Source organism: Peromyscus maniculatus, chromosome 6 (assembly GCF_049852395.1).
Source record: "Peromyscus maniculatus bairdii isolate BWxNUB_F1_BW_parent chromosome 6, HU_Pman_BW_mat_3.1, whole genome shotgun sequence".
In the NCBI taxonomy this organism is placed as follows: Eukaryota; Metazoa; Chordata; class Mammalia; order Rodentia; family Cricetidae; genus Peromyscus; species Peromyscus maniculatus.
In genome coordinates, this window is record NC_134857.1 from 124,744,540 (window position 1) to 124,754,097 (window position 9,558).

Genomic DNA, 9,558 nt, shown 5'->3' on the forward strand with positions numbered 1-9,558 from the left:
TACATGAGATCTTTCAAATGCCATTGCTATGAATGTTACTAAAATTTTAGTTACTTCCTTGTGATAGATATCTCACCTAAATTGATGTTCCCAGGGCTAAAGACTTTTATGGATCTTAACATTATCAGCTGCCTTCTGGAAGGATGGTTGCTTCTTTTAGTCCACGAGATATCAGGTAAGGGCATACCCCTCATTTACTATTATGAACCTTTAAAGATACTTTGTTGGTGGGAAAAGTAAAGAATCATTATTTAATTTGGTAACATAAATTTTTGATGCTGCTGCTATTACTGGTCATTGCAGTTGCTCACAAAACACAGAAAATTAGGGCCAGAAGCTTTCCCCATTCTCGGATGAGGATATTAATGAATTGGTTCGGGTGCTTGGGATCTTGTTACTCCTGATTACCTTTGTTACTCACTGCTTATTACTCAGGGCTGTTAATGCACGACCAGGCACACATTTTTAGTACGTGTGTTTCTAGGTGGATCTGATTCAATCCGGAAGTAAACAGAGGAGGATACAAACTACTGATATAACTATGTTATCTAGCAGTTATGTTAGCTGGCAAATTCCATCAGCACGTTGCCCAGCATCAAAACAGAAAGCAAAGCAAACAGGCAAGCGGTACACAGAACTGTGACCATTGTTAGTAATGGAACTGTGACCATTGTTAGTAATTTGATTGACACACAATGCTAAAGTCAACAGCTATGCAGCCAACAGTTTCTTTTTGTGAGTCAGTGGGGATTTTGCTTTATTTTCCACTACCTGGTTGTTCATAAATGTAGCTTTATAAAAAAGTATACATTATAGTCAAGTAAATGTCAACTATTTCTTCAAGTGGAACTCCATTAAATGTTTCATATATGTGGAAACATTAGGATAAAATGTTTCCTGCATCTGCAAGATCCCCACCATTGGGAACTGGGCTATCTGATAAAAATGATATCTATAAAAACACTATTTAAAAATTCTTTCCAAGAAAGTAAATTATGATAAATACCAACTATAACTTGTGATTTATTGATGTCAAATAACATTTTAAAATTATTAAAGTTCTGTACTATTTATTCTGGAAGTAGCTTTCAATGATCTTGTCTCTGTCAGTGACCAGTCCACCTGCCTGGAAATAGGATTTGCAATCATAGAGATGGATTCAAATACAAATAGAGATGCATACAATAGTAGAACTGCCTGGTTTGAAGTGCTGAGGAACTGTGTGACTTCAGTTTGCTGAATCACTCTTGGCTTTGACCTCCTCATTTGTCAAACTTGAGCAATGACATCAGGAACCTCATAGAGTTTCTGTGAAGAAAAACAGAGTCCTTGGGGCAGTGTCCTCCTGCACAGACTCGCTGTTCCGATTACTACATCTAAGCAATAATAAATATTATTTTTTTAAATAATTATTACTACTAAGGAAAGTAACTGCTGTTCCCCTCTTCATTAAGTTCATATTTCATGAATAGCATCAATGCAATTGTAACTCTGTTTCTGGACCAGCTTGCCAATGAATTAGCTAAAAATGCTTTTTGGCTGAAAGGAACAGAACACCTGAAAATCTGAGATATCTCCCACTGTTGGTCCAAGCCTAGATTGGCTTTGTTTCCAGAAAGATAGAAGAGTACGTTGATTGAAGTGCCTGGTCTCCAGAGTCACTCTAACTTCAAGGTGGATGTGGCCCAGTCGCTTTCCAAAGGAGACCACAAGCAGTGCGTTTAGTTATAAATCCCAGTTGCTCATGGAAGCAGACTTGGAAAGACACTTTTCTTATGGATGGCTCTATGCTTGTCCTTATTTCTTACAAATCTGTAGGACTATCTTAGCAAATATTTCTTATACACTTCCTTAAACTTACATTATGGCCATTTCCTACATGTCCTACAAGCTTATTACTACAAGTCTTAAAGAAATTCTGTAGATCTATTTTACAAACTTACATAGGGCTACCATTAGCATATATCTAACTTAGCAAACACCTAAAGATTTCTTAACATCTATATTATCTTCCAACAAGACAGAGTAATTTTCTGCTTTTAACTCTTCACTAGAACTATTAGAATCTTATGTAAATCATTTCTAGAGTTCAGAGGTTAGAGACAACTTTGATATTCTAAAAGTTCTTGATAGATTGAAAAGAGCATAATTCTTTAATGGCTCTCTCTTAACACTGGGACTTAGTGACTTCTATTGCCATGCATTTCAGATGTTTTATAACAACTCTGTTAAGAGCTATGTCAGTTTACAGCAAACCCAAAAAGAAAGAAAAAAGAGAAGAAAAACCTTGTAAGGAATATTCTGTTTCTGAATTGCTTACCTAGTCATTCCATAACAGTCAATTTCCCAACAGGAGAAGATAGTTGTCTAAATTGGAGTTGGTTTCCAGACCTGCAGCTTTCAGCAGGTCTGAAAACATTGCTGAAATTTCATTTTAAAACTCTCAGCTGTCTGGAAGCCTCTTTAACCTCCTACTATCCCCAGACTATAAGATGGAACCTTAATATCAAGAAAATTGATTTAGCTGCCTTTCACACTCATAGTTTTTTATTAGCCCAGTATTTCTTAGCAAGATTCAAGAACATAGACGTTCTTTCATGAAACATATCCTTCATTAGCTTACTGTGAGGAAGAGCATTTTCATGATTTAGTATTTTCACTTCATTAGCTTTAACTCCCGATGTTATCATTATTAGCAGCTGTGATATTTAGTATTGATTTCTTATAAGGAACTTTCAGGTGAAGCAACTCTATTTTTTAAGACAGCTAGATTTTCTAAAGTTTGTTCCTGTCTATAAAGCAGTCATTTCTTTTTGGATGCCTGTTTCCTTGTCTCCTTATTAGATTAGATTTGCAAAGGAATCACTCATTGCAGGTTGTTTGTTCCAGAGGTAAAGAACTTTTTAAAATTTTTTATACATTTCTTCTAAAACAATGTTCAGTGTATGACTGTTTTCTCTTGCTTTCTTAAAGGGTTTTAAAGTGGCTTGTTTGCTCTTATAGGTAGCTTTTTGCCATCCAACTACCATAAAAACTTTGCATAGCTATTAGGGAAAATAAGGTATTTTTTCAAAGGAGCTGGTAAAGCCAAAAAGCAGCTCCAAGTTCCGTATTCCTTTTTTTTTTTTTTTTTTTTTTTAAGACAGGGTTTCTCTGTGTAGCCTTGGAGCCTTTCCTGGAACTCATTCTAGGCTGGCCTTGAACTCACAGAGATCCACCTGCCTCTGCCTCCCGACTGTGGGATTAAAGGCGTGCGCCACCACCGCCCAGCCTTGAGTTCTGTATTCTTACAGTCTTTCCTTGGAACTAACCTTCAAGAAACTCTTAGACGATTTCCCCCCTTCTTATTCTTTTAAAAGCCATATTTTAAGTTTACTATAAATGTCTTTTTGAGCTGAAAAAGTTTTTCAGTACAATGTTGCCATCTTTAGCAGAAAAACTACCCTTTCCTAGAATGCATTTCTCTTATATCAGTCCATTGTTACAAGCTACCTTATGGACTTCATTTCCCATAGTTCTTTTTGGGTCTGAAAGTCAACTTCTAGTTCTCTTTTACCAGGCTTGCTTTCAAAGCTTTTGCTTGGGAGGTTTGAACCAAGAGTTTTTATGTTTTCAATTATGGGACATTGGGAGATTTCTGTTCTGAGCTGGCTTCAACAGGTGTCTCTCCTTCATCTGACACTGGCCAGGGTCAGAACCGCACCTGCCTCATTAGCATGCATTGGGGCCTGTGTTCCTTTTACCAACTTCCCTTAGGGCTTGTGTTTGCCTTAGCCAGCCAGTAAAAAATAAAAGCATTTACAAGAGAGCTTTCCCACAGCTCCTTCAGAATCTTTCACTGCTAGATTTTTTTTTAAAAATATTTTTTATTTATTATGTATACAGAGGAGGGCACCAGATCTCATTACAGATGGTTGTGAGCCACCATGTGGTTGCTGGGAATTGAACTCAGGACCTCTGGAAGAGCAGTCGGTGCTCTTAACCTCTGAGCCATCTTTCCAGCCCCTCACTGCTAGATTTTTATGTCATTTTGTTTTATGTCATTTTGTTTGTTCCTTCCCCGCTCAGATGCAGAGCTTCGGATACCTCAGGCTGTGGCTCTGTTCCTCTGCTAGCTGCCTCTGGAGGCAGCTTTCCCCAGGTCTTGAACCTTCTGGGGAGGAATCTGTCCCTTTCTGTTTCTTCTTCAGAGAGTCTTTCTCCCTGACAGTTCCCAGTTTGGTCTCAGTTTATCCCCTCTGCCCGGAAACAGTTTCCAACACTACAGTGATGGCTTTCCCTGCTACTGAAGGCAGGGGCTTTTTGTCTTTCTGTTTTCGGGGTCTGTGAGGTTTGTGTACAGACTGAAAATCAAGCTTCTGCTTTTCTGGGTTTTTTTGTTTGTTTGTTTTTGTTTTTTCGAGACAGGGTTTCTCTGTGTAGCTTTGTGCCTTTCCTGGAACTCACTTGGTAGCCCAGGCTGGCCTTGAACTCACAGAGATCCGCCTGGCTCTGCCTCCCGAGTGCTGGGATTAAAGGCGTGCGCCACCGCCGCCCGGCAAGCTTCTGCTTTTCTTTTCTTTTTTTTTTTTTTTAAAGATTTATTTATTATGTATACAGTGTTCTGCCTGCATGTATCCCTTCAGGCCAGAAAAGGACACCAGATCTCATTACAGATGGTTGTAAGCCACCGTGTGGTTGCTGGGAATTGAACTCAGGAACTCTGGAAGCACAGCCAGTGCTCTTAACCTCTGAGCCATCTCTCCAACCCCCAAGCTTCTGCTTTTCTAATAAGGGAGATTTTTGCGATCTCTTAGCCCACATTAGGATGATTGTATCTCCCTACATTTCACCTGGCCCAGTCACCCAGCGGGCCTCGTTTGTTTGTTCACGCGCTCACAGACAGAGCTGATTGCCTGAGACAATCACCCCTTAGGGAGAATCACAGGTGATTCCCATACTAATATCCTCAGGTGATTATAATTTTTGTCCTTCTGAGAAAGTTAAATGCTTTAATTTTTAAGTTTTTTAAGAGAGCTTCTAGTTTGAGAAAGATTAAGGCTTTTTAGAAAGATTTTTCCAAATTTTCCAAGAAAAGCTTTTAGTTTAAGAGAAAGATTTTTTTTGCCTAAGAGAGAAAGATCAGCTTTTCTCAAAACTTTTGAACTTTAAGCTTTTTGGCTTCTTACACCCACATTTTTGCCTCAGGGATAAATCACTTTCTCCTGCTGCTTGGACTTAGTATTTCAGCTGTCTCTAGGCCAAAAAGCTTCCATAGGAATCTTTTTTCTGCCCAATAAGAAGAGCTTTTTTTTTCTACCTGTAAAGCTCAAGGAAGATAAAATTTTCCCCCAGTTTGCAATCATAGCCCCCAAAGTTGGATTGAAGACTTAGTTTCTCTGTCTAGCTGCCTAACTTACCTTAAGTAAGTTTTTTTTCTACGTGACCCTACACTGCTAAGTTTTTTCTACACTAATTACTACACTGTACCTTGTACTTGTTTTCACAGATAGGAACTGAGAAAGAGGTAGAAGATATAAATCTTTATAGAGGAGATTTTTTGTGCTGCAGCATCGGACATCCTTCCAGTCCGTTTTTCTTTTCTCTCAAGGATAAAACCCCCTGCCCTATTTAATATTTATATTCCATTTCAACACTGGACATATCCCTTTTCCACTGGCAGACCCTAACTCAACACTTTCACCAAAACTCCGCATAAATCTAAATATTACTATTATGTTCCTTTGTTTTTAGTCCCTGTTCATTTGTCTTTAGTTCCTGTTCAGGCACCATTTTGTGGGGTGGCTACCTACCAACCCCACAGTTCCCCCAGAGTTTTCTTGAGTGAGAGCAGCAGAAAATATTAGATAGAAAGTTTTAGAGTGTTGAGATAAACAGATAGAAAATTGCAGGATAGCCTCAAGAGGGCCTGGAACCTATTCCAATGGTCCCTGATTGTCTCTGCCCTAAGGTATTTATAGAAAGGCCAAGGGGTGGAGCAAAAGACCTCCCCCCAGCACAGCCAAGTGCAGATCATCTCAGACACCTGCACTCAGGCCTGTGGTCTAATCATCCTGTCTTTGCAGACCTGCAGGGTAAAGCCACTAGGAAACCTGAAAATGGGCTCCCACACTTCCCTGGGTCATCACCATGGCCTCAGGTGGCTGTGCAGACCACCCACATCTATATGGTCTCTGTCAGCAAGTACTATCCTGGGTCATCAACATCACTTCAGGCTGCAGCACAGACCACAGACATCCTCATGGCCTTTGGTGGTAACGCAGGCCATGGACATCAACACAGACCCTGGCTGCAGTAGGACCATGGGCTTAGACTTGACCCTAGGGACGGTATGGGCTTGGACAGGGTGATGTTAATATTGACTGTCACTTCATTGGCTTTGGAGATGCCTGTGAGGTTAGTTAAGCATACCCCTGGGTGTGACTGTAAAGCTATTTCCAGAGGTGACCAGGTCATGAGGACTCTGATCTAGCAAGTGGGTTCAAAATTTAAATAGAATATTGTGGTGAGAGATAGGACCTGGTTAAAAGAAGTAGTTCATTGGTGGTATCTTTGAGATTGGGTCCCAGACTTTAGGTTTCTGTCTCCACTAGGGGTTTGTTTTGTAGAATAAACCTAAGCTTGGAGATTCTGGTGGGACCAGCATGTGACATCAGTGGGCATTAGAATCCTATGTGTGACAAGTTCGGCCACTGCTCCCCCCATACCCACCCCCGTCCCCCTGTCTAGTTCCGGGGAGGGGCGAATGCCTGGGGAACGGTCTGGTGAAGGTAAGGGCAACGGCTGCCACAGGGCCTGTGCCAGAGCACCATCCCAGTCTGCTGTTCTCATCCTTGCAGGTCTTTGGGAGGGTGGGAGGACCGGAACAGAGGAAGAGTGGTCCAGGCAAAGGATGGCTAGTGGCAGGAGGAGGGCTGATGCTGCAGCGGTGTTCAAAGGACTTAGGGGCAGGTGGGACCACCGGGCATCGTCGGTTTATTAGCACCATCATGCTCACCCTTATTTGCGCTCCATCCTGACTATCTACACAATAGACTAAGTGCATTAGTCCATTTACCCTTAAGGCGGGAGTCACCGGAGGACTCTGGCTTTGTGCCTCTCAGGCTCCACTGAAGACACTGAGGGTCTGTAGTCCCCCCAGTGTGAAGGCACAAGTGCCAGACAGCTGCTGATCAATGCTTCTACAGAAGACTGACTAACATCCTGTAGTCTGGGGGAACAGTTTAAGCACATCCTGGCCCATAAGCCACCAAAGGGAAGAGAGGAGGGGCAAGTTTGATTTGGCTCCCCAGGCCTATGATTAGGCCTCCCTTGGAAGTTTGCCTTATAGACATTTTGAAGTGCTCTGGGGAAAAGGTAAAAGGAAGTATAAAGAAGGAAGGGGGAGATAAGAAGTAGCTGAGATCTTATCTCCTTGCCGGCTGCGCTAACGTTAACAGGTGTGGATCGGACTTAGGAGTGTACCTGTTGGGATTTCCAGGATTTTGTATCCTGGAACAGTAAACTGAACATCAGTAGTGATAGAAATAGGAGTTTATTAATAAAGAAAGAAGTCTCTCTTGAGGGTGGAAATGGACAAAGGAGCCGAGGAGACTGTTGCTCTAAAGCCCTGTGTCACCTGAGTTCTGTTCCTTTATAGGTCTTTTATACAGCGCTTACCCTGTCTGGCAGAGGTGGCTGTGCCACTCACATGTACTCTGTATTGTCACATGTAGCCCTGGCGAGGAGACGTGTCCAGCCTTTCTGTCAACTGGCTTCAAGCTTCTCATGTCTGTGAATCTGATGCTTTGCCCCATGCCTCTACTCTCCTGCCACAAAGCCTCAGACAACATGCTCAGTGGAAAACTAGCTAGCTTCAGGGCAGATGTAATAAGACGGTAGGTAGATGAGAGATGAAGGCCTCGTTAGGAAGGACACGTGATGCCCAGGCATGGAGATGCCCCACAGAGATGGTGAGAATGAGCCGAGTAAAGAGACACAACTGTGAGGGTCACCATGAGCTCCCAAAGTCAGCCAAGTGGGCAGAAGGAACAACTCGAGGGTTTGGGGACTTGGATGGCTAGAATAGAATGGGTGCTGGAATTTGAGATTTCACAGGAATTTTGTCTAAGGTATTTGTCAAACCATCACATAACTACTCTGTCACTGAGTGATTGTAGGAGGGTTGGGAAGAGAAGTTGTCACTCAGTGTCTGTCTTAGATAAGGTTGGTAATGCCAGTGTAGAAAAGGGATGAGATAGCATATATCAAAGGCATAGAACAGAAGCATTAAAAAAAGATTATAGGAGTAATGTCCAGATCAAAAGCTTCATGAAGGAGTTTGGTGAATGTCCTATGAATCCTTGCCTGGTATGTGGTACTGGAGAGGAGCGACAGCTTCTTTTGATGCAAGTTGAGGCCAGTGAAGAGGATAGGGAATGAGTGCAGAGGGAATATGAGATAAAGTCATGATCCTAGAGGACAAAGGCCAGGTGGGGCATGGGCACTTATTAGAAAATCCTATTATTGACAATGTCCCTTATAAATGTCATCCATTGGGAATTTAATTTTCCATTTGGATGAACTCAGTGGAATGTACTATGGAACAGTACATTCATTCACACATTCATGCATACATTCTTCATAGACAGGCGAGAGCTGACTTCTGAGGAGAAAGGGGATGAATGTCAGCAAAGAGGTAAGATAGGAAGTAGAGCCCAGGAAAAGAAAGCCATTTCTATGAACTCTGCATCATTGAGCAGCTTGTCATGGAATGGATCTGCATTATTACATGGATTATTATTTCAAAAGCTAAGTTTTTGCAATGAGTAATCTCTTAGAAATTTCCCAGCAAGACCTATGGCAGCCATGTTCTAGAGAGTTGGATCGGGACCTCAGACTCACTTGTTCTTTGCAGTATAAGGTGGCCCTCTCATGCGGCATGTGGCTTAGTGCCTGCTTGCACTTTGCTCAAGAGAATTGCCTCCTGACCTTCTGATCACTGAGTTGGCAAAGCATCTGCAAGTACCCTTGAGAGATGACTGGCATCCAGTGTAACCATCCTGGCATGAATGAAGATCTTTAGAGAGAGACGCATGCCCTTTTGCCTTCCTCCCTCTCTTTGGCCATCAGTCTATGAAACTGATCCCCGTGCTGGCTAATTTTATGTCAACTTGACACAAGCTATGGTCACCACAGAGGAGAGAGCCTCAGGTTGAGAACATGCCTCCATGAGATCCAGCTGCAGGCAAGCCTGTAGGGCATTTTTTAGTTAGTAATTAATTTGGGAAGGCCCAACTTATTGTGGGTGGTGACATCCCTGGGCTGGTGGTCCTGGGTTCTGTAAGAAATCAGGTTGAGCAAGCTGTGAAGAGCAAACTGGTAAGCAGCATCCCCCCAGGGCCTGTGCATTATTAGCACAGGTTCCTGCCTTGTTTGAGTTCCTGTTTGATGAATAGTGCCATGGAAGCATAAGCCAAATGAACCCTTCCCTCCCTAACTTGTTTTTTGGTCATGATTTTGGTCACCGTTGTTTGATGGTGTTTCATTATAGCAATGGTAACGCTAACTAAGATAATC